Below are 26450 nucleotides of genomic sequence, written 5' to 3'. Positions count from 1 at the left end.
TTTATGGTAACTTCAGGCTGCAGTGTCAACTTTATTGTGATGCTGTGCTGGACGGATGTTTGTTTTTTTTTTGTTTGATTGTTTATTTTTGAGACAGAGAGAGACAGAGCATGAATGGGGGAGGGTCAGAGAGAGGGAGACACAGAATCTGAAACAGGCTACAGGCTCTGAGCTGTCAGCACAGAGCCCGACGCGGGGCTCGAACTCACGGACCGCGAGATCATGACCTGAGCCGAAGTCGGCCCCTTAACCGACTGAGCCACCCAGGCGCCCCTGGACGGATGTTTTTAATGATGTAAACCAGAAACCTATGGCAGTTATGCATGCTTTCATAAATAACACTGAATGTTATGTATAATAAGATAATAACATGCTCACCTTTCATACAATAACCATCTCTCTAACCGCCAAGCTTTCCAGAACAACTTTCTCCCATGCATTGGCTTTAGAAAAACTTTGTTGATGTGGAACAGAAGAGGGAGACATAATATCCAAGGTGGGAACATTTAAATTCACTTGTCAAGTAACATTTTATAAATCTACCTTTTCTAGATCTCAACACTGTAACAATTCAAGGTTAAAAGAAATTTGGTGTTCTCTGGGCAAGGCATCATGATCGTTCTTCCCAAGAGGAAGAGGAAAAACAGCTGCATAATAAATTTGTTTTATTTTACAGAAGTCTTTGTTGATATATTGCATTTTGAACAATTTGTCCTTTCTACTCATAAGGAATAAATAAGATTCTGACAGATCTTCCTGGTTCCAAATTCAGGCTACGCTAGTCCAGTGTTTATTTTCCTGGCTTCTTCAAAGTGTCTTAAATCCATCATGATTCACTCTCTTTCAAATGTGTATTCTCTAATTGCCTGGGATATTTGTCTGTCATCTCTTTTGCATTGAAGTGAGCTTCTTAGAAAAATCCCTCTGTGTCCTAAGATATCAGTCTCTTTGGATGTACATCTTCTCCTGAAACAAAACCATTCATTTTTATCTTTTACCTCCTACTCTATGTCAAGTTTCCTCTCAAACTCTCCAATACCTTTTAGCTTATCCTCTGTTAAATTGGAAAATGACTATCTCATAAAATTTTATGCATCCAGCATAGATAATAAATGTAGGCAATTAACAAAGAAGCCATCTTTTTGTAAAATCAGTGCTAAGATAGATCCCAGTGCTGATAAACATACATACATGGGTATTTCAACATTTTATTTCAAATATCTTATTAGTAAACAAGATACATTTGTATCAGATGATGAGTCCTCTGAAGGCCAAACAAAGAAATGATTATAATTCCAGAGCAGTAGCAGTAAACACTTCCTTGTGGCCTTATTCCAATGTCAGCACTTCATTTTAATGGTAACTGGATATCTGCTGTTCATTGTGAAATCCTTGGATATACTTAACAACCTGCTTAGAGTATATTGAGTTTATGGGGATGACCAAATGAGGCCTGAAAATTTATTGTAAGGAAATTGTGCAGATTATATGAGAGATATTCATTCTAATTTAGGGCTGAGCAGGAGCACGCAAAATGTAAAGATTTGAATAGGACAGTGTTCAAGCAGGTGCAGTCTTACCTGTTATCACTCTTCATCATTGTCAAGTGTCTCCCCTGTTTAGTATATTTCTCTCAATTCTTGATTAGCAGCCTCCAGAGCTGTCCCTAGGGTGTGATAACACTAACATGATAATTCAGATAGCACTTTACAATTTGCAAGGCATTTTTTACATGTGTCACATTTTTAATGCTCTCAACAATCCCAAGAAGCAGGCTTTATTCCGGTTATGTCATGTATGAGGGGAAAGGGGCTTAATTAAATTGATTCAGGATAGTTAGTTAAGTAAGGGCCATTTTCTTCTTCCTCCAAAACTCAGCTTTTTAAATAAAATTCTTTTAATGTTTATTTTTGAGAGAGAGAGAGCCAGAGTGCAAGTGGGGGAGGGGCAGAGACAGAGGGAGACCCAGAATCTGAAGCAGGCTCCAGGCTCTGAGCTGTCAGCACAGCAAGTGCCCAATGTGGGGCTTGAACCCACGAACTGTGAGATCATGACCTGAACCGAAGTCAGACACTTAACCGACTGCCTGAGCCACCCAAGTGCCCCCAAAATGCGTATTTATTTGTGTTTGGTTTTGTTTGGCTAACCAGCATGCACTTCCCTTTCCTAATTAATGGAGGGAGGAGTAAGCTATCCCCATGTGTGTGTTCGGTGGGTCAGCTCTGCTGCCCACTATGGAAACTGTAAAGGGCCAGATCCTCTTCTTCTCCATACCAGGCAGTAAGAGTGTGGCTCATTAACTGGACTCAGTTAACTTAATTTCTAGGACTGAATCTTGATGAAAAAAAAAAGCAAGGATAAGGGAATGATGAAAGTATCCTTTTATTAGATGTGTCTGGCAATGGAAGCATTTGCAGGGCCCAAAAATACACATGAAGGCTCACGTACAAATATTTAAAAGTTATCAATCAATCCAGTGACTTATTGGGATGAGCACTGGGTGCCGTATGGAAGCCAATTTGACAATAAATTATATTTTAAAAATCTAATGAACTGTTTAATAATATTCATATATTTTTATTCTTGTACCTTGACAAATGTTTTTTTTTTTTTCATAAATTCAAGGTAACCAGGTTTGAATTTAGAATTTCCAAATCCCTTGGAGTGGCCCACTGGATTCTGGAAGCCTGGGGAGGGTGGGCCCCTGGTGCTTGGCCCTGGTCTGTAGGCCCTCACTCTTTCTCTTCGTGTTCCTAGTTCTGACCTGCTCTCTAAGCCATTTTGTGCCTTTGTATGTGGACACCCTGGACTGCAGATCCACACTCCATTTATATCCCCCAACAGAAAGGTGTATCTTAGCCACCCCCGTGTAGGGTCCATTCTTGAGTAGGTAAAGCCTGTGAAGAGGCCTGTATAGTCCTGGAGGTGGATTCAGGACTGTTGATGCAAGGAATTCTGGGGTCTTATGTATCCAGAGCATGCTCAAGAAGGCAGAACTTGGTGTTCCCTTAGATACATAGACTTTTCCTTCATAGAGAAGGTCATATTCAGAAGAGGGCCAAGGTGTGTCCTTTAAAACACAGAACTTAGGACAAGGGCTCTTCTTGCCTAGACATAGGGTACTACTGGTTGGTGATATCCCATCAGTAATGTGTTAGTTCTTGGCTTCTAGATCCCCTTTGGTTCTTGCTGGTCTTCTAAGCAGGTCCTCTTATCTCATATTCATTCTCTGAGCCCTCTACATACTTCTAGTCCATTGATTTGACTTAGAGTAGCCAAACTCATATTTTGTTGTTGTTGTTGTTTACAACTGGGAACCTTGTTTGAAACACACAGTCTGTCATTTATTCTACAGGGTGAGGATAGTAAGGGGTTGTCAGTAACTAAACAATGATGGATGAAAACAAACCTGAGCAGTATTAAGTACTGTCCATGATAAATCTTCTACTTTTCTCATGGAAAAACAAGTTGATAGGACAGCTCCTCTGCCTTTTATATATTCTATCAGGTTCCGCATTTCTTATCATCTTCTTTTCAGGGTAACCTGAGCTAACCCTTCAGGTGAAATATTGAGGGAATAATACAGTGCCTTATGCTGGTTACTGTAAACACTAAAATGCTATTTAGTTACTTAAAAAACAATTAAAAATGTATTCCATATTACGAAATCAACAGATATTCATCAAAGGAAAAGCTTATAAACATAGAGAAACTTAAAAGGGAAGGCACACACTTCTCTAGACATCCTACTGTTTAGAGATATCACTATTATTAACAGATCACTTTTTTGAGCATATCTTTAAGAAAAAAAGGATCATACTATACATGCTTATTTAAAACCTGTTTTATTCACCACATCCTGTATTAGAAGCACTTTCATCTCAATCATTTTTTCCATAATTTTTTAAAATTGGTATTATATAATTGAATGTTGTGATATTGTTTAACCTAATACTAACTGTTGGACATTTTAGTGGTCTTTAACTTTTACTATTAGAAACAATATTAGTGAATATCCTTGAAATAAAATTACTATACATATGCTTAATTATCTTAAAGGATATACTTCTATGACTGGAATATTCATTATTTGAATACTATTTTAAAATATCATAACTCATGCAAAGGGTAATTACATAGTGAACAGCATATATCTAGCATATATTTTGATTAAGAATTAGTAAGTATAATTATAAGCCAGCATTATTTAAGTCCTTTGTATAAATCTGATGTGTTACATACAATATACTTTGAAAAGATCTTCAAACAAATCTGGAAGCAAAAGATATCTTTTTTTAATTTAATAGGGAACTACTTTGCTGTAAAAAAAACCCCAGCTTTGTTATGATATAATTCACATATCATACAATTTACCCATATAAAGAATATAATTTAATTGGTTTTAGTATATCAGAGAGTTGTGCAGCCATCACCACTATCAATTCTAGAATATTTTCATTACCTCAAAAAGAAACACTGTATCCCTTAGCCTCTACCACCAACCCCCATCTTCCCCAATCCTAGGCAACCACTTAACTACTTTCTGACTCTATACATTTGCCTATTCTCGACATGATATAAATGGAATCACACAGTGTGTGGTCCTTTGTGATTTACTTCTTTCACTGAGCATGATGTTTTTAAAGTTCCTTATGTTGTATCACTAATTTTTTCCTTTTTATTGCTTAATCATATTTCACTATATGGATATGTCATTGATCAGATGGACATTTGGGTTGTTTCTACTTTGGGCTATTATGAATGTTGCTTCTAAGAATATTTGTGTACAAATGTTTGTGTGAATATATATTTTTTTTCTCTTAGGTATATACATAGGAGTGAAATTGCTTGATTATGGGGTTGCTCTGTGTTTAACCACGTGAGGAAATGCCAAACTCTGTTTTCCAAATCAGTTTTAACATTTTACATTTCTACCAGTAGTATAGGAGGGTTCCAGTTTCTCTTCATCAATACATGATATTATCTGTCTTTTTTATTGTAACCATCCTAGTGGACGCGAAGTGACATCTTATTGTGGCTTTTATTTGAATTTCCTGATGGCTAATGCAGTTTCTCTATTTTTTTTTTAACAGAGAGAGTGCAAGTAGGGGCACAGGGAGAGAGAGAGAGAGAGAGAGAGAGAGAGAGAATCTTAAGTAGGCTCCGCATTCAGCATGGAGCCAGACATGGGGCTCAATCCCATGACCCTGGGAACTGAAATCAAGAGGGATGCTCAGCTCAAGTGACTGAGCCGCTTAGGTGCCCTGCAGTTCCTCTATTTTTTAAAAAAAATATTAGCCTTTAAAAAGAAGTGCCGAAACATTAAAAGTGAGATATTAACTCCCATTTCACAGTGTTTTATGTTGGTAATTAAATTGATTTTCCTTTTGAATTCTTTTTTAAAGAGGTGCCTGGATTGCTCGTTTGGTTAACCGTCTGACTCTTACTTTTGACTCAGGTCATGATCTCATGGTTCATGGATTCCAACCATGCATCAGGTTGTCTATCAGCACAGAGCCTGCTTGAGATTCTGTCTCCCTCTATCTCTTCCCCTCCCCCACTTGCTCTTTATCTCACAAAGTAAATAAACTTAAAAAAATTCTTTTTTTAAAACAAAATAATCCATGAACTATTGTTGTTGTGATTTAAAAAAATATTATAGGGGCGCCTGGGTGGCGCAGTCGGTTAAGCGTCCGACTTCAGCCAGGTCACGATCTCGCGGTCCGCGAGTTCGAGCCCCGCGTCAGGTTCTGGGCTGACGGCTCAGAGCCTGGAGCCTGCTTCCGATTCTGTGTCTCCCTCTCTCTCTGCCCCTCGCCCGTTCATGCTCTGTCTCTCTCTGTCCCAAAAATAAAATAAAATAAACGTTGAAAAAAAATTAAAAAAAAAATATTATATGTTCCTAATGGATTATGACATAGCTAGGCATTATTTTCCTTTCTTATAAATGTTGGCATTCATGGTTATCTGTCTGTGGTTTCTAAGAATTTATCATTTATAGTTTTATCAAGCATCATGACTAGGCTTAGTAATTTTCTACTAACAAAGAGGTACTAGATATCCTTCAGTTCAGAATGCTGTATTCTTTGATAGGAAAATTAAAGAAATAATACCTCGGAAAAGCAGATTTTAACAAATCAAGAACTTATATTTAATAGATTTTTAATTTTATGTGTTTTAAAAGTTTTATTAAAAGATGGATTTTTACTGCTAATTCACTCAGCTCAAAGGAGAATGTCTGGTATGAAACAATAATGATGGGGTGGTAAATACAATGTGATGAACCATCTAATTGGATTTTGAAAGTTAAATCTTGCTGCAGAGAAAACAGCTCTGTGATAATACTTTGAAAACTATATATGAATAAATGTGTAGCTTTATTTTATAATATAGAAATGGCATTCAGCCTGTGAGGTAACAAAGTTTAGTTTGATATCCTTGAGACTTTGAAGAAAGGCTGAAGGGCAAAGTGGTGAATTTGTTTTTAATACAAATCCACATGCATATATTGTAGGTCTCAGATGGATTTGCAGAAAGTCTTGTTCTCAGATGAATAAAAGTGTTCAAGCTCGTTTGAATAAAAACAAATTCAGAGAGCAGTATCTGTGGTGTAAGCTACAACAGGTATCTCATCAATAAACTGAAAGATGGCTCATGGGGCCTCTGGAAGGATCAAGCTTTATATGGATATATATTCTAAGAAAGGATTTCAGTTGCCTGTTCCATCAAGGACAAGATTGAAGGAGATTCAAATCTAATCTCCTGACTTCTGGAGAATGGACCAAACAGATGACATGGCCAGACTGAAAGATTCATAATAAATCTGGGAGGGAAAAAAAAAAGGCTATGAAGCAATACTAAGACACCTACAGGATTGTTTCCACTAGCTTTGAACTTGGATGCCTTAACCTGACCACTGTGTAGCAGTGTGACCCTGAACAAATTGTTCCATTTCTCTGGCCTTCATTTTCCTCTTAAGTAGGGTGGAGACAGCCACATCCCAGGGGCGTTGTGTGAATTAAATGGAATAATGTATTTTCAAGCATTTATTGAAATACAACTTCTCATTGTCCTAGGTATAATAGGCATTCAGTAATGGGTTGAAACAAATGAACAAACAAACAAAACCAATACTGGATTGAGCACTTAGCTCTGTGCCAAGCACTTTTTAAATGTCTTATAGCTATTAAGACATTTACTATATAATCTTCACATCAATATTTTAAAAATTTTTACCAATATGGTACAGAAACTCAGAGAAAGTTTCAATGACTTGATCTAAGGTCACACAACTACTAAATAGTGAGCCTAGGATATGAACCCAGACAGCAGTTTTAAACATTATACTATTACTACCCCAATATGTTCAAGCAAATGTAACTTTAGAGTCATAGCACAAATCTAGTGTATTTTATTTTTTATTTTTTTAATATTTTTTAACAAGCATGCACACATGCACGCACGCACATGTCGGGGAGAAGAGCAGAGAGTGAGAGAGAGAGAGAATCCCAAGCAGGCTCTGCACTGTCAGCATGTGGCCTGATGTGGGGTTCAGTCCCATGAACCTGTGAGATCATGACCTGAGCCAAAATCAAGAGTTGGATGCTCAGTTGACTAAACCACCTAGGTACCCCAAATCTAGTATATTTTAAAATATAATTATTATTTTTATAACAAAAATTAAAATTGCTTCTTAAAAAGTCGTTTGGGAATAAGAATAAATTGAGGACATATAAATTTAGGAAATAGAGTTATTTCATGGGTTTTATAGTCATCCTTAATAAGATGACTTCATGAAATGACGTAATTCGGTTTTTTTAATAGAGTATTTGATATTTATTTCCATAGGTCACATGACATGATTATTGTAGTGTTTGAGTCAAATAAATTATCTTGGACTTAACTCTCAGTGATTTTAAAGACAGGTAACTTCATGACTTTAGCAAATACATCATCTAAAAGCCAGGAAGAGTCAGCACACTGCTATTTTATAATTAAAGGTGTTCGTCATACTCAATCACAAGTTCTTCAGCCTCTCCCTAAGTGTCTTAATCACCATAACACTGCAGGTCAAGCATGCACCCTAAAGTTTAGGCCCCACAGTGCACTCCAAATCAAATTCCAGACTCACATTTAAAGTGAATCCCCTGGTGAAAGAAAAGATTACCATTTTAAAGCAAGCATTGACACTCTGGCTCTGATTTAGGACTCTGAGTCTACAATCATCTGCATATGAATATCGAGTCCTTTCTTCCTCAGAGACAGGTGATTGATTCTGCTAAGGCCCTAAAAAATGCCCTGTCTAAAAGGGCAGCCACTAGCCCCAATTCACCTATTGCGCACTGAAATATGGCTAGCCAGAAATGAGATCTGGTATAAGAACAAACTACACACCAGATACAGTCAATTTAGTACTAAAAAAAAAGAAAAAGAGAAGGAAAGAATGCGAAATATCTCATTGATATTTTTTTGTAATGAATATATGTTAAAATGCTCACATTTTTGGATGTATTTGTTTAAATAAGCTAATTATTAAAATTAACTTCACGTGTGTTTACCTTTATGAAAGTGGATACAGAAAATTATAAATTCTGTATATTATGTGCACTGTATTTCTATTGGGCAGTGCTGCTCTAAGAAAACTGATAGATTCTGATTTTTTTTTTTTTTTGGTTTTGTTTTGTTTAGGAAGACAGAGAACTCAAGCCTTTGAATTAGTGGTCTGGGAAGTACACCCCTAGCCAGAGAAATAGAGTCAAAACTAGGCTGAGAAGGAAGAGCCTTTTGGAGTAGGTCTGTGGTTTCAGTAGAGCCTTTGACCCCATAAAAAAAGGAGGGCTTACTGCTTGTATACAGGTAGGGAATTTGCGTTAACTGGAGAGTGTTCCAGGATTGAGACCATGCATTTCCCAACTGCACAGCAGTCTAATAGCCAAACCATCGGCCCAAGGCAGTTCTTGGGAAATCTTCTCTGAGGCAGAGATTAGTATGCAGGACGTTTATTGGCAAATATTCTGAAAATTAGCACCTGTGGGGAAAGGAAAGAAACAAGATTAGGAAAAGTGAGATATCCAGCTTCCTCAGCTCACCCCATGAGGATTTCTGAAGTTGGGATAGCCCTTCAGAGTTCGAGTTCAAGCAAAGGCAGGAAATTTACACTGACATTATCCAGTCGTTGGATACAGGTTGTCCCCTGGAAGGCAGTGTGACCTTGAGTGAGAGGCTCTCTTCAGTCAGGGGCAATCTTGGCAAGCTTAAGAGCTACGTATAATGGGTGGGAAGGGTAGGTGTAGGTCCTTCAGTTCAGAAGAAGAGTCTGGGCAGCACAGCAGCATCAACTATGGTTCACTCCTTGCTATGCATATTCTACTTTATATAAGTTTGGAGTAGCACCTTCACGGATTCCAGTGGGCTTCTTGGGGGAAAATTCTAGACCCACCACTGCAGCTGATTTCAAGGTCACACCTGATACCCAGTTTCTATCTTCTGCTATCCATTCTAGATTTTGCTAATCCTCAAATATCACCTTTACTCTTCTGGATGGATCATGTGATGATGTGGAACCCTGGGCACTATACTTTCCTCAGGCTGTGGCTATTGGACATGTCATTTTACTAATACAGACTGTTGGGGATATTCTAAAAGTGGGTTATCTGATGGCTCAACATATGTCTCTTCATTTGTTCAGGGTATCATAGCAAAATACTTCAGACTGGTATTGTGTCTTAAAAAACAGACATTTATTTCTCAGTTCTGGAGTTGGGAAATCCAAGATCAAGGTGGCAACAGATTTGGTGTCTGGAGAGGCTCTGCCTCCTGGTTCATACAAGGATGTTTTTCTCTCTGTGTCCTCAGAATGGTGGAAGGGGTATGGGATCTCTCCAAGGTCTTTTTTATAAGGGTACTAATCCTATTCATAAGGGCTCTAATTACCTCTCAAAGGCTCCATGTCCTAATACTGTCACATTGGGGTTTAGGATTTCAACATGTGAACGTGGGGGTTTACACAAATATTCATTCCATTGCAGCCTCCCTATAGTGGCAGTTCTACCTTTTGCAACGAAGGATCATGGATAATCAGGGTTGATTATGCCTATCAGGATGGTGACTCCTCTCTTGTCTGCTGGCCCCTTGCCGTAAGAAATTGAAAGTGCCCAAGTGGCTGCTATAGGTTAAATTTCAATGGGATGAAGACGTTCTCATGACAGAAACGTTATCCTTTTGGGAACCAAGATCTTTAAGCCCACAGACTCTAGAGTTTCAGAGAGGAAAAGCACACATTCCTCAAAGGGGTAAGGAGGAATGCTGGTAAAGGCACCATTCTACTTCTGCTCCTTGGTTCTCACCATGTAGTCTACTTATTAGAGAACTGGAGCCATATAATGTGTATTGATTTAGGATATATGCTGTGTCCTGGAAGATGTTATTACCTCTCACAGGGAAAATCTGAGTTTGCACCTCCCATTTGTGTTTAAACAGGCTGTTTTGCCATTCTGTCCAGTTGGCATCTTCTGGGTGATGTGGCATGTAATGGAACCAGTAGGTTCCATCATCATGTACCCACTGATGATCCTGCTTTGCTTTAAAGTGGATCCCTTGGACTGACATAACAAGTCAAATGACTATTGTTGAACCTAACACTGTAAGCTCTCAGAAAGCGATGTTAGCTGAGACCCTGTGGGCAAGGAAGTAAATCCATATTCAGAAATTATGTCTATTACTGTCAAGATACATCACGCCTCTTCCAGGAAGAAAGGAGTACACTGTGGGCAACTTGCCACTAGGTGGCTAGCTGATCTCCTCAAGGAATGATGTGATATTGGGGACCAAAGTTTTGTCTTTGTTTGTGGTGGGTTGGTATTTGGTAGCAACAGGAGCTAGACTAGCTTTGATGAAAGGGAGTCCATGCTGCTAATCCCACATACAGCCTCCTTCCCTTACACCAAACTACTCCCTTTATGTATCCTTTATATTACCACTGGCATTGCCAGTGACAGAAGCTGGCTGATATCACCTGGCTGAGGCATTCGGTTTTGTTGGCCCTTTCAGTACAGATGCTTTCTGGTGGGTGTTAAAATGCAGTTCAAAGATATTCATACATTGTACTCACTCCCATAGTTCCAACTGCATGCTACTACTCCAGAAATCTTTGTGATCTAATCTCTCTCTCTCTAGGCCCCTGACTATCTCTCCAGGTTATTCATTCCCACCCACAGTTCTGTATATATTCCAACCTGTAGCTCCATCTCATTCTATACAAACTAGATGGCCAAGCATATTGCCTGAAGCTCTGCCCATTGAGAGGATTTCCCCTAATAGCTGTTTCTGAAAGCCACACCTGAGTGGGAGAGGAGGCCAAGCTCCATCAACCAAAAATTGGGGGAAAACTTCCCCTAAAAAGGGTTTGTGGCATTGACAGAGGTTGCTTTCCTCACCAACAGCCAATTCCAAAAGAGTCGACAGTTGAGGATTGACCTCAGCAGCCCTCAGTGTAGCTGAGGGAATATATATCCTTCATTGCTGAGGAGGGACCTGGGAAGAGTATAGCATCTGATATAGTCTATTTTATCTTTGCATAATCTAAGGCTGTGAATCAGCACTGCATTATTATCTTAAAAGCTCAAGTTGAAGATGAACACGGAAATCAAATGTAGTGGAAAATTGGGAGATGAAAGAATATTTAGTACCCTGTGAGTTATTTGTATTCCTTACTCATTTTCTCATTGTGTTACTTTGATTGCATTTAAATATATTTTTGACTTTCTGGATATGTCAGATAGGGGTGACTACTTAGCTCTGAGTGATTGAGGGAAGCATAGATAGTTGTGGTTAAGAGTAGCTGGGGTGGGGGGAAGTGGGAAGGTCTAGCACCAAAGTGGCAGAAAGGGACATTTGTGGCATGTTTGGGGGCTACCGACTAGATGGATCATCACAAATGAGTCATTATGTCAATGTGGACACAGTCACATGTCCTTGGACCATCTTTATACAGATGCCAGGATGATGTAAAAGCTTCATGTAGAGCCATGAGATCTCTCGGGTTCCTGAATCATCATTTAGTAAGTTCTGCCTGCACTGAGTTAAATAGTTCTGCATCAGCCTGGATGAGTTATTGCAGCTGCAGAAATACATTTATTAACTCCCTGTGAGCAACTTATGCAGTGAATGAATCTGCCTGGATTTTATCAGAGTCACAATCAAAATAAAATCATAACTATTGTTTAACAAACCAAGCACTCTAGAGTTTGAGAAACTGACATTATTTTATATGCATTTATAATAATTTCTTTTACTGCTCATTTTAAAGAAGAGGATTATTACTATAACATCTCTTAGCAAAATAGCTTGGCAGACAAATTTGCTGAAGCTGAATATTATTTCAGTAGAGTCATTAAATTTCTTTTGATACCACAGTTAGCTCAAAAGATAGCACTGTCCATTCAGGAATCCTTAATTCAGTAGGTTCTTTATATGAATCACACTAATGATTCCTCAAAGCTCCTTTAGTCAAAACCATTCAATATTCATCTTCCCCTAAAGCAAAAGTTTTGGTAAGGTATGTAACAAATGCTTACTAGTGTATTTGTAATAGAAGTATCATAAGGGATTTAATTAAAGTTTAAAGGCAATAAGCCTAAATAACACAATTAAGGATGTGAGACCTTTTTTCTGTAAGAATTCTTATTATGATCATTTAAATGTCAGCAACACTGACATTAACACTCTTAGAAAATAAGAGATGTATTTTTAAAGTATTAAAAAGTACCATTTTCTTTATATATTACTAAAGACCCCTGTCATGCAAATTCTGGTTATGAAACCGGTTTAAGCTTAAAGTATTTTCCACTGCAGCACCACAGCAAGATTGTCTTTTTAATCTAGTGGACACCATACTCTTGGTTATCATCTGATCAAACAAGAATGGACTTCTATTAACAAGACATTATTCTTCAGGAAATAGCCACAACGTATACCGAAGTCTGAAACTTCTACAACACAGCATGTAACTGTTCCCTCCAGTTTTCTTACAAGTAGCTTCTGTTGATAAAAGGCAATTGTGTGGTCCTTGTGGGGAAATACCTGAGTTAATAGGAAAGTGACGAATGAAGATCTCAGTAAACATTTGAACTAGACTCCTCTATGGCTCCCACATTCTTTAATATTTAGGAACATTTTATGACACTTGAAACACACTCTCAGAGTAAAAAAAGAATTAACAAAAGACAAAAACCATAAAGAGAATATAAAAAAAAATTATTTTATCCAAGGGCAATGAAACCTGTGAAGATTATTAGGGAATCCTCTTTTTTATTTGATATTGTAAATACATAAATATAATATAACATGGGAAATCATATGTGTATTGTTTGGCAACATTTTGTGGCTATTATGTATTATTAAAATATATTTCCTACCGGGGCGCCTGGGTGGCGCAGTCGGTTAAGCGTCCGACTTCAGCCAGGTCACGATCTTGCGGTCCGTGAGTTCAAGCCCCACGTCGGGCTCTGGGCTGATGGCTCAGAGCCTGGAGCCTGTTTCCGATTCTATGTCTCCCTCTCTCTCTGCCCTTCCCCCGTTCATGCTCTGTCTCTCTCTGTCCCAAAAATAAATAAACGTTGAAAAAAAAATTAAAAAAAAATATTTCCTACCAATAAATACATTTCTAAAATATGGTTTTTATTTTCAGGTTTTAGTTCATTATATAAATGTAACGTACATTGATAAATCAATCCATTATTATTTATCATTTAAGCTGTTCACAATATTCACCATTATAAGAATGCTATGTAATTAAATATTGATGCTAATTCTTAAATATTCCACCAGCATAAATTCCCAGAATTAGAATTGCTGTATGCATGTTTTAAGGCTTTTGATAGTTTTTAAAGTCTTTATTGTTCTTAAGGAGAGTCTAATAAATTTGGGTCACATTCCTGGAATAATAGCAGAAATTAATTATGTGGACACAAACCTGACATCTCTGGTGTTGTTTGCTTCCCTTAAAGTGCACCTACATTTCATGTACTGCCAGGAGTTGTCCATTGATTACTCCATTATCTGTTTATTGAATTTCTGTTACATGCAAAGAACCTGATAGGTACTGTGTATACAACAGTGAATAAAATTTAGGCAGAGTCACTGCCCTTATAGAGCTTACATTCTAATGTGGAATATAAAGAACTAAACAGGAATTGCAATAAGTAGTATTTCTCAATGTACAGGCAGGGATTTTGTCCCAAAGGCATATCAGAATTACCCATGAAGTGATTCTAAATCTACTATAAACCTGTAAAGAAAACATGGAATTCCAATTAATAATCTCAATAACATTGGGGCACCTGGGTGGCTCAGTTGGCTAAGCGTCTGACTTTGGCTCGGGTCATGATCCCGCAGTTCACGAGGCCCACATCAGGGTCTGTGCTGACATCTCAGAGCCTGGAGCCTGCTTTGGAATCTGTACCTCTCTCTCTTTGTCTGCCCCTACCCTGCTCATGCTCTGTCTCTGTCTCTCTCTCGTTTTCTTTTTCTCGCTCAAAAATAAATAAACATTAAAAGTGAAAAAAAATCTCAGAAACAATAGATGAAGAACTTATACAAGCCAACACCAAAAACAGAAATAATCCAATTTAAAAATTGGGCAGAGGGCCTGCCTGAATAGACGTTTTTCCATAGAAGACATACAGATGGCCAGTAGACACATGAAAAGGTGTTCAACACTAGTGATAATTCCCTATCACCAATTACCAGGGAAATGAAAATCGAAACTATAGTGAGATATGATCTTATATCAGTTAGAGTGGCTAAGATCAAAATGAAAAGAAATAACAAGTGCTGGTGAGGATGTGGAGGAGAATGAACCGTAATGCATATTTGGTGGAAATGTAAGTTGGTACAATCACTGTAGGAAACACTGGATTTCCCTCAGAAAATTCAAAAGAAAAATATCATATGGTCCAATAATTTCACTATTGGGTATTTACACAAAGCAAATGAAAACACTCCTTCTAAATAATATTTGCACCCCTATGTTTGTTGCAGCATTATTTATAATAGCCAAGACATGGAAGCAACCTATGTAAACAAATGGATAAGGAAAATGTGTGTATGTGTGTGTACTTGTACACACACACACGCACATGCACACAGTGAAATATTACACAGCCATAAAAAGGATGAGATTGTGCCATTTGAGACAACATGGATGGACCTAAAGGGTACAATGCTAAGTGAAATAAGTCAGAATGAGAAAGAAAACACCATATTATTTCACTCATAAGCAGAATGTAGAAGAAAGAAATAAGCAAAAAGCAGAATCAAACCTATAATTGCCTGAGAGAGGAGATTGAGGAATACAGTCAATGATACTTTAATAGCAAGGTAATGGGACAGATGGTAGCTACACTCGTGGTGAGCATAGCATAATGTATAAACTTGTCAAATCACTACGTTGTACACCTGAAACTAATGTAATGTGTGTCAACTATATGGAAAAAGGAAAATAAAAAGAAAAGAAAAGAAAAAAGAAAAGAAAAGAGATGAAAGGGTGGGAGGAAAGAAGGAGGGAAAGAAGCAAGAATCCCAATAACAGTAAGTTAGATAGGGGAGGGTCTTTCAGGTATAGCAAGGAAGAAAAAAGTTTTGAGTATCATTAAAGTATAATATAAAAATTGATATTATACAGAAATTAAGAAAGTAAATTACATGGATTCAGTAAAGTCTCAGAATATAAAATCAATGTACAGAAATTGGTTGCATTTCTATACACCAATAATGAAGCAGCAGAAAGAGAAATCAAGGATTTGATCTCATTTACACTTGCACTGAAAACCATAAAATACCTAGGAATAAACCTAGCCAAGGAAGTTAAAAAATCTGTACATTGAAAACTATAGAAAGTAGGGGCGCCTGGGTGGCTCAGTCGGTTGAGCGTCTGACTTCAGCTCAGGTCATGATCTTACAGTTTGTGGGTTAAAGCCTCACATCAGGCTCTATGCTGACAGCTTGGAGCCTGGAGCCTGCTTTGGATTCTGTGTCTCCCTCTCTCTCTGCCCCTCCCCTACTCATGCTCTGTCTCTCAAAAATAAATAAAAATGTTAAAAAAAATTTTTTAAAAAGAAAACTATAGAAAGCTTATGAAAAAAGTTGAAGAAGACACAAAGAAAAGGAAAAACATTCCATGCTCATGGATGGGAAGAACCAATATTGTTAAAATGTCAATTCTACCCAAAACAATCTACACATTCAATGCAATCCTATCAAAATAACACTAACATTCTTCCCAGATCTAGAACAAAAATTCTAAAATTTGTATGGAACCAGAGAAGACCCTGAGGAGCCAAAGTAATGTTGAAAAAAAAGGCCAAACCTGGGGGCTTCACAATTCCAGACTTCAAGATGTATTACAAAGCTGTAGTCCTCAAGACAGTATGGTACCAGCACAAAAAACAGACACATTGGTCAATGGAATAGAATAGAGAGCCCAGAAATGGACCCACAAATGTATGGCCAACTAATCTTCGACAAAGCAGGAAAGAATAATCAATGTTATAAAGTAGGATCTTCAGCAAATGGTATTGGGAAAACTGGACAGTGACATACAGAAGAATGAACCTGGACGACTTTCTTAAACCATACACAAAAATAAATTCAAATGGATGAAAGACCTAAATGTAAGACAGGAAGCCATCAAAATCCTAGAGAAGGAAACAGGCAACAACCTCTTTGACCTCGGCTGCAGCAAGTTCTTACTAGACATGTCTCTGGAGGGAAGGGAAACAAAAGTAAAAATGAACTATTGGAACCTCATCAAGATAAAAAATTTCTGCACAGCAAAGGAAAACATAAGCAAAGCTTAAAGGCAATTGACAGAATGGGAGAAGATATTTGCAAATGACATACCAGGTAAAGAGTTAGTATCCAAAATCTATAAAGAACCTATCAAACTCAACACCCACAAAACACATAATCCAGTGAAGAAATGAGCAAAGACATGAATAGACAGTTTTCCAAAGAAGACATCCAGATGGCCAACAGACATGAAAAGATGCTCAACATCACTCTTCATCAGGGAAATACAAATCAAAACCACAATGAGATCCCACCTCACACCTGTCAGAAGGGCTAAAATCAACAACTCAAGAAACAACATGATGGCAAGGATGTGGAGAAAAGGGAACCCTCTTGCACTACTGGTGGGAATACAAACCGGTGCAGCCACTCTGGAAAATAGTATGGAGGTTTCTAAAAACATTAAAAACAGAGCTACCCTATGACCCAGCAATTGATCTATCAGATATTTATCCAAAGGATACAAAAATGCTGATTGGAAGGGGCACATGCACCCCCCAATATTTATAGAAGTTCTGTTGACAATAGCCAAATTATGGAAAGAGCCCAAATGTCCATTGACTGACAAATGGATAAAGAAGAAGTGGTATATGCACATACATACACACATACACATATACACAATGGAATATTACTTGGTGTTCAAAAATAATGAAATCTTACCATTTGCAACAGCATGGATAGAACTAGAATGTATTATGCTAACAATATAAGTCAGTCAGAGAAAGACAAATATCATATGATTTCATTCAAATGTGGAATTTAAAAAACAAAACAGATGATTATAGGGGAAGGGAAGGAAAGAAAAGATAAAAAGAGAGGGAGGCAAACCGTAAGAGACTCTTCAATATGGAAAACAAACTGGGGGCTGCTGGAAGGGTGTTGAGTAGAGGGATGGACTAAATGGGTGATGGGCATTAAGGAAGGCACTTACTGGGGTGAGCACAGGTAAGTGATGAATCACTGAATTCTACTCCTGAAGCCATTATTATACTATATATTAACTAACTTACATTTAAATAAGATTTAAAAAAAAAGAAAGCACATTAGAAACATCTGGATCAGCCTTGAGCATCAGAAGAAATCATTTCAGAGAAATTATATCTAAGATGATCTGTGAAATATAAAAATAAGTGGGATTAGTTAGTTGGAAGTGAGCATGGTGGGATGTCTATGATATTTCAGCTAGAACCAACAGCAGCTGTCAAATGTTGAAAGTGAGAAATAGTATATTGTAGGAAATGAAAATAATTCAGGATAGTAGGACTGTTGAGTTGAAAGGTATCTTGGTGGGAGAGCAATGTGGTTAGAAAGATTGTGATACAGTCATGTAGAAATTGTAAACCATCTTAAGTATATTTTACTTTAGAACCTTGAGAAATCATTGATTGGTATTAAGCAAGGAAATGGTCTGATCAGATTTGAAATTTACTCGGATCACTTGGACTACATTGTGGTAAATGAATTGGAGCAGGGCCATGTTAGAAGCATGAGGGAAAATTACAGTGAGGCTACAAGAAATAATGATGTGGTGATGCTCATGGGGAAGAAGGACAGGGGCTGGTTTATCTGCTGATGACAAGATGTTGTGATTGCTGGAATGGAGAGTGGGATGAGAAAGGGCAAAGAGTGGGCCCCAGAAATCTGGTTTGAGCATCTGGGATGCCACTCACTGAGGTAGGGAATACTTTAGGAGCAGCAGGTGTAGAGAGGGAGGCAGCAGTCATTGCATTTAGTTTGGACAGGTTGAGATTGAGATAGATGACAGGATAATACTGTGCTTGCCTGAGCAAGCAGACGAGTCTGAAGCTTAGGAAAAAAATAAGTACAGATAAAGATTGGGACAATGGACCTAATAATATATATGTATATAGTAATCCTAACCAACCAAGTGTGTAATCACCCAGAGAGTATGTAAAGAATGGGAAAAGAATAGAGGTTAGGTTAGAACTCCCAAAATACCAATATCTAAAGAGCAGAGTCAGGAGCTGTGTGGCTCAGTAGGTTAAGCATCTGACTCCTGATTTCAACTCAGGTCATGGTCTCATTGTTCATGGGACTGAGCCCCATGTTGGGCTCTGCACTGACAGCATAGAGCCTGCTTGGGATTCTCTCTTTCCCTCTCTCTCTGCCCCTCAGCCGGCACACACTCTCTCTCTCAAAATAAATAAATAAACATTAAAAAAATAATTAAAAGGTAGAAGATTACCACAGAGAAGTCTGAAATGGAGCAACCAAAAGAAAAAAAGAAGCAGGAAGAGTGTAAGTCAGGTAAATCAAGGCAGGAATATGATCATGACCATTTGATAAGGCCTTGGATAAGATCAGAAATCTCCACAAATACATATTTTTAATTTTTTAATATTTATTTTTAAGAGAGAGACAGAGCGTGAGCAGGGGAAGGGCCAACAGGGAGACAGAAATTGAAGCAGGCTCCAGGCTCTGAGCTGTCAGCACAGAGCTGGATGTGGGGCTTGAACCCACGAACTGTTGAAATCATGACCTGAGCTGAAGTCGGACTCTTAACTGAGTGAGCCACCCAGAAGCCCCTCCACGAATTTATTTTTGAAGTTAATCTATTGAACAGTCAAAACTTAAGATACAAAGGTCCTCATTCCTTAACTATAATTAGCGCTTTTACAATATGAAGAATATCCTCCTACTAATAAAATCAAGAGCAATTTATGAAACATTTATAATCTTTGACATACTTGGTGCAAAGGGGAATATATAAACTAGTGAGAAGTAGCTAATTGGGTTCAAATGAGTCATTCGAATGTTCAGTAAGCAAATTCCATGAGGGCAAAAATGATGTGAGTCATAAATAGTAGAGAACCTGAATCATGAACAGCAAATCAACGTGGCATATGGGTGACTGAATTTAAGAAAAGCCTCAGAGTAAAGATTCTCTACTTGCACAAACATAAAGTTTTTGTTTGGTGTTTCTGTCACCAAAAAAGTACCAATCAGATTTTATACAAATGTGAAAGGATGTGTTTGGAATCATTTGACTTAAAATATATATTACATGACAGAGAGCAAGTTCGTGTGGAAAAGGGGTCTCGGACAGAGGCTGGACTCCCAGGGCAGATGCAGTCATGGATTGCTGACTGAGCTGTATATATCTTGCCAGCCATGCCCAACTCTGACAGTAGAGCTCCAAGTGGAGAAACAGAAAGGATTGATTAATTTATTAATGGTTAATAAATCTAGGCAAGGCAGAACTGAATAGTGGGGACTTACAATTAAAGTTAAACGAGGCTGAAGTTACTATTCTCACTGAATGATGCACCGCCTTTCAAAAAAATGATAAAAATGGGTGTCATTAATGATTAACTTTTGGTGTGCTGTCCTTGACTGCCTTAAGAACAGAGGTATAGAAAGGTTTTCTCTCCTTTACACATTGACTGAAGATTATTGACATCAATACTTAATTTTGATCACCTTTCCATTCAAATTTCTAGTTCAGTTCTCCTTAGGGAAATTTCACTGACTGCCCCATTCAGTAGTGCTTTTTGTCACTGTTTCTTTGTCTATTTGGAAAATCTACCCAAATAATCTACAAAATAGTTCTGTTCAGCAGCATAAGACCCATGCCAAACCTTTAAAATTCCTTCCTATGCTTTTTCTTCTATTTGTGTTTATTTTTTCCCCTTCTGGGAAGCTACTGATTTTTCCTATCAGAAGTTTTAAGCAAACCTGAGAACAGTTACTAAATTAATGATGTATCAACAGGTGTATATTCACCTTGACAACTTTTCCAAGTTAGCAAAATAAATATTTTTATGACATAGAATCTCCTCCACCAGAACATAAGTTGTACAAATAATCCAATAACTTTGTTATGTATTTGCTAGTGGTAGCTCGTTAACATATGGGAGATCTGCATTTCATCTCATAAAGCCGTGTTTAAATTTGGCTTTGCTCAACCTAAGCCATGCTTAGTATGTTCTGTTTGGACTTTTGGTTTGCTCTTTCTCTTCCTGCAACACTTTGTTTTGCCTCATATAACTGTTCTTTTTCAAAGTTGTTTTGGATATTTCAGGTTTGTTATTTCTCCATAAATTTTGGAATCAGTTATTCAATTTCTTTAAAGAAAAAGCGTTATGGGATTTAAAAATTTTTTTTTAAGTTTCATTTATTTATTTATTTATTTAGAGAGAGAGAGAGAGAGAGCACAGAGTAGGGGGAAAGAGAGGGAGGGAAAAATCCCAAGCAGGCTCCATAGGACTCGAACTCATGAACCATAAGATCATGACCTAAGCTGAAATCAAGAGTTGGATGTTTAACCGACTGAGCCACCTAGGCGCCCAAAAAACCTTATGGGATTTTGAGTGGCATTGGACTGACCCAGTAGATTTATTTGTGGTGAATTGACATCTAACTAATATTGAGTCTCTGATACGAATACAGTATCTCTACATTTATTTAGCTCTTTGAAATCTTTCATCATTTTAAAATCGTTTTTGGCATATAAATCATACACATATTTTGTTAGATTTTTCCCTAAGTAGTTGACGTTTTGATGCTATTGTAAATGGTGCTTATTTAAAATTCATTTAATTTTTTGTTAATGTGTGTTTATTTGAGAGAGAGAGAGAGAGAGCGCACGCACACAAGCAGGGGAGGGGCAGAGAGAGAGGAAGACAGAATCTGAAGCAGGCTCCAGGCTCTGAGCTGTCAGCACAGAGCCCAACATGGGGCTCGAACCCATGAACTGCGAGATCATGACCTGAGCCAAAGTCAGATGCTTAAACGAATGAGCCACCCAGGTGCCCCTGAAATTCATTTTTAAATTGCTTATTCCTATCAAATAAAAATACAGTTGGTATTTGAATCCTTGTATACCCTAAACTTGCTAATTCACATATTAATTCTTGCCATTCACCTATTATTTCTAATAGCTTTTTGTAGATACTTAGTAATTTCCTGTATAGAAAACCTATAGTCATGTTATCTGAGAATAAAGGCTGTTTTCTATGATCTTTTCCAATCTGTGGGATTTTTTAAATGTTTCATTTATTTTTGAGAGAAAGAGAGAGAGCATGCAAGTGGAGGAGGGGGCAGAGAGAGGAGGCAGAGGATGGGAAGTGGGCTCCATGCTGACAGCAGAGAGCCCCGTGCAGGACAAGAACTCAGGAACCATGAGATCATGACCTGAGCCAAAGTTGGACGTTCAACCACCATGTGAGCCACCCAGGCACCCCTCCAATCTGTGCATTTTTAAATTTCTGTTTCTGGCCTATTGCACAACACCAACAACATGCTGACTAGGAGTGGTGAGAGCATATATCCTTGGTTCTTAATTTAAAGGAGAAAGCATGTAATCTTTCAACATTAAGTAGGAGTTAGCTGAAGTTTTTGTTTTCATAGATATCTATCATTAGTCTCCTGAGAGTTTTTTGGTTTGTTTTTTTAAAATCAGGAGTGAGTGTTAAATTTTGTCAAATGCCTTTCTTGCAACTCTTGAGATAATCATGTTTTTTCTTACATGGTCTGTTAATATGGTGAATTACATTGATTGATTTTCAAATGTTGAGATAGTCTTGCATTCTTGGAATAAACCTCCCTAGGTTGTGATGTAGTATCATTTTTATATTTGCTTGAATCAATTTCTTAATAGTTTATTGAGATTTTGTGACTCTTTTTCTGAGAGATATTTGTCTTTCAATTTTCTTATAAAGTTTTTTTTTTCTGTTTTTAACTCGGAGAATGAATTGAGAAGTGTATTTTCCTTTTCTGTTTTCTGGAATAGTTTTTGTAGAATTGTTTTATTTCTTCTTTAAATGTAGTCACTTTGTTTTATTTCTTTTTAAAATACATTCACTAGTGAATCCATCTTAGCCTGGAATTTTATTTTTGGAAAGATTTTTCACCACAAATTTGACTGGTTTAATACAAGTATAACTATTCAGAATTTTTTATTTCTTCTTGAGAAGCTTTGGTAGTTAGAGACTTCAAAAGAATTTTTTCATTGTATATAAATCAACACAGTCCAATAAAAATATGATTTAAATGTATGATGTAAAATTTTATAGTAAACATTTTTAGAAAGATAAGAAGGAATAAGTAAAATTTATTTTAATAATATATTTTATTTAACCCATATATCAAATGTATCAAAATATATTATTCCATCATATAATTAAAATAAAGTTATTATGGAGCTATTTTACATTTTTATTCATTATAAGTCTTTAAAATTAGGTGTGCATGTTTACACTTAAATCACATTTTAATTGAGACAGGTAATATTTGTATGTGTTCAACAGCTACCTGTGACTAATAGCTCTTATAATGGGCAGCACTGATAAGTTATGTGATTTTTTAATATAAACTTGTTCATGATCTTTGTTATTCCATTATGACTGTAGGATTTGTAGTGATGTCTCTGATCTCATCCTTAGTATTGCTAATTTATATTTTCATTTCATTTTTCCTGATAAACTTGGGTAGTAATTTTCTAATTTTATTCATCTTTTGATAGAACAAGTTTTTGGGTCTGTTGATTTTCTTTATTATTTTTTGGATTGTATTTCATTAATTTTTTTTCCTCATTTTCACTATTTCCTTCATTTTACTAACTTTTGGCATAATTTTCTCACTTGTTTGTGTTTCTCAAACCAGGAAATTTTAGATTATTGACTTAGCAGTTTTCTTCTTTTTAAGACACATGTTTAATTTTTAAAATTCTTTAAACATTGCTTTTGTTCTATTCCTCTTGATATATTGTTTTACTATCTTTCATTTCAAAATGCTTTCTTATTTCTCCAGTCATTTTTTTTTCACCTATAGGTTATTTAGAAGTATATTGTTTGGGGGCACTTGGGTGGCTGAGTCAGTTAAGCATCCGACTTTGGCTCAGGTCATGATCTCACTGTTCATGGGTTCAAGCCCCGCATTGGGTTCTGTGTTGACACCTCAGAGTTTGGAGCCTGCTTCAGATTCTGTCTCTCTCTCTCTCTCTGCCCCTCCCCCATTTGTGCTCTATCTCTCTCTCAAAAATAAACATTAAGAAAAAGGGAAGTGTATTGTTCGACCTGTAAATATACATGAATATTTTAAATATTTAAAATTAATTTTTACTTTAATTCATTTTTTGGACATGGAACATTCTTTGTATGGTTTTAATCCTTTCATATTTACTGAAATTAGTTTTATTTTTCTTGGTTAATGTTTCTTATGCAATTGAAAGGAATTTATATTCTGCTGTTGTTGGATGAAGTGTTCTGTAAGTGGGAATTAGATCAGGTTGGTTGATAGTGTTTTTCAATTCTTCTGTATTCTTACTCTCTACTTGGCTTATCAGTAATTGAAAGAGAGTGTTAAACTTTCCAAATATAACTGTAGATATGTATATTTATCAATTCATTTTTACTAGCTTTTGTTTTGTGTATATTGAAGCTTGGTCACTAAGGACACACACATTGATGATTGTTTTGTTCTCTCAGTGACTTAACTCGTTATGAATTCAACCTCTTTACCTTTGGTAATTACTCTTTGCTCTGAAATCTACCTTTCCTGATATTAATGTAGCAATTACAGCTCTTTTTTGACTAGTTTTAGCATGTTATATATTTTTCTGACATTTAGTTGTAACATGATATGTCTTTTTCTATACTTTGTATTACTGTACATATGTCTTTATGTCAAAAATGGGTTTCTTTTTGACAGCATGTAGTTAGGTCTTTTTTTCTTAATCACACCTGACTCCTGTAATTGGAATATTTAAACTATTACATATAATGTTTACAATATAATTAGGTTGAAATCTACCATCTTGTAATCTGTTTAATTTGTCTCATTTGTTTTGTTGTTGTTTTGCTCATTTTCTTTCCCTTGCCCTATTTTGGATTGGTTATATTGTATTATCCTATATTCTCTCCATTTGCTTATTAGCTATAGTTTTTTAAATACTATTAGTGGTTTCTCTAGAGTTTCTAATATGCATCTTTAGCTTCGCAGTCTAACTTGAGATGATACTATAGTATGTATATTGTATACTATTCAAGGTATTGTATTCCTGGTGTGCCTGGGTGGCTCGGTCAGTTAAGCATCTGACTTTGGCTCAGGTCATGATCTCGTGGTTCATGAGTTTAAACCCTACATTGGGCTTTGCGCTGACAGTGTGAAGCCTGCTTGGGATTCTCCCTCTCTCTCTCTCTGCCCCTTCCCTACTCTTGCTCTCTCTATCCTTCTTTCTCAAAAATAAACTTTAGAAAATGTATTATTTTGAATATAGTGATCTGTATGCTGGGATACAGTTAACTTTCTTATAATCATTTTGAGACTCTTCAGGGCTGCTTTTAAGCTTTGTTACAGCAGTATCCAACAGAAAGGCCTTAGTGTATAGCTAATTTACACCCATTACTGAAGGAATTCTCTCTGAAAACTACCTAATGACATTTAAATTAGCAAATTTTTCTACTTTTGCTTCATGAATTCTCAGAATTGTTACACCGCTCTCTTTTGGTAATTTTTTCTTTATCTTGTATAATTTCTATGCACACATGTACAAACCTATGCTCAGCAGGAATCTCAGGAGACTCTTCTGTAGCTCTCCAGAATCCTCTTCCTTTGTAGGACCCTTTTCTTCCAAAAGTCTGCCCTGAACACCAAAGCATACTCCTCAATTCAGCTAAACCACTAGACTCCATTTTGTTTTTATTCCTTATGTTGTGGCTTTGGCACTCTCCAAACATTGATCTGGGGCTCTCATAAAGTATCCTCCTTTGTTTTTCTTTTGTTAGGAATGACTGTTCTTGCTATCTGCTGCTCAAAGTCTGAAACTGTTTTTAAAAACATGTATTTTTATGGTTTCTAGTTGTTTTAGGTGGGAGAGTTAATCTAGTCCTAGTTTTTTTCCCATTGTTGTCAGAAGTGGAAGTCCTTTCTCAATTATTCCAGGCATATAAAAGGACTTTTTTTTTGAGAGAGAGAGCAAGAGAGAGCATGAGCAGTAAAGGGAGAGAGAGAGAATTTATTTTTACTTTTTTAAGTTTATTTATTTTGAGAGAAAGAGAATGCATGAACAGAGAATGGGCAGAGAAAGAGGGAGAGAGAATCCCAAACAGGCTCCTTGCTGTCAGCATGGAGCTCAACACAGGGCTCGATCCCACAAACCATGAGATCATGACCTGAGCTGAGATCAAGAGTTGGATGCTCAACTGACTGAGTCACCCAGGCTCCCCAAGACTGTTTGTTTTATAATATCATTTCACATAGTTATATAATAACCCAGCAACTATATCAAAACCTCTTATAAGCATTAGTAGTTTATCTGTATAGTCTTTTGGGTTATCTATTTCAAAAATTAAATTGAATGTTAATATTGTCAGTTTTGTCCCTTCCTTTCTAATTCTTTTGCCCATTTCTTTTTAGTTTATTTTTTATATAAATTGGACAGTGCTTACTAAGTCAAGAAACTGGGCTTTAAAACATATATGCTTTAAAACAAAATGAAATTAGAAAAAAGTTATATGCATGTGAATCTTTTGATGGTTTGTTTTTGCTGTTTTTGAGTTTTTATTTTTTACACTGTGCTAAAAATCAAATATATCTCGCAGTAAGACAGTGTGCTGTGGACCTTAAAAATTAAACAA

This window comes from Prionailurus bengalensis, chromosome B1 (genome assembly GCF_016509475.1).
Source record: "Prionailurus bengalensis isolate Pbe53 chromosome B1, Fcat_Pben_1.1_paternal_pri, whole genome shotgun sequence".
NCBI lineage: Eukaryota > Metazoa > Chordata > Mammalia > Carnivora > Felidae > Prionailurus > Prionailurus bengalensis.
The sequence above is the reverse complement of the archived record's forward strand: the minus strand, read 5'-3'. Positions refer to the sequence as shown.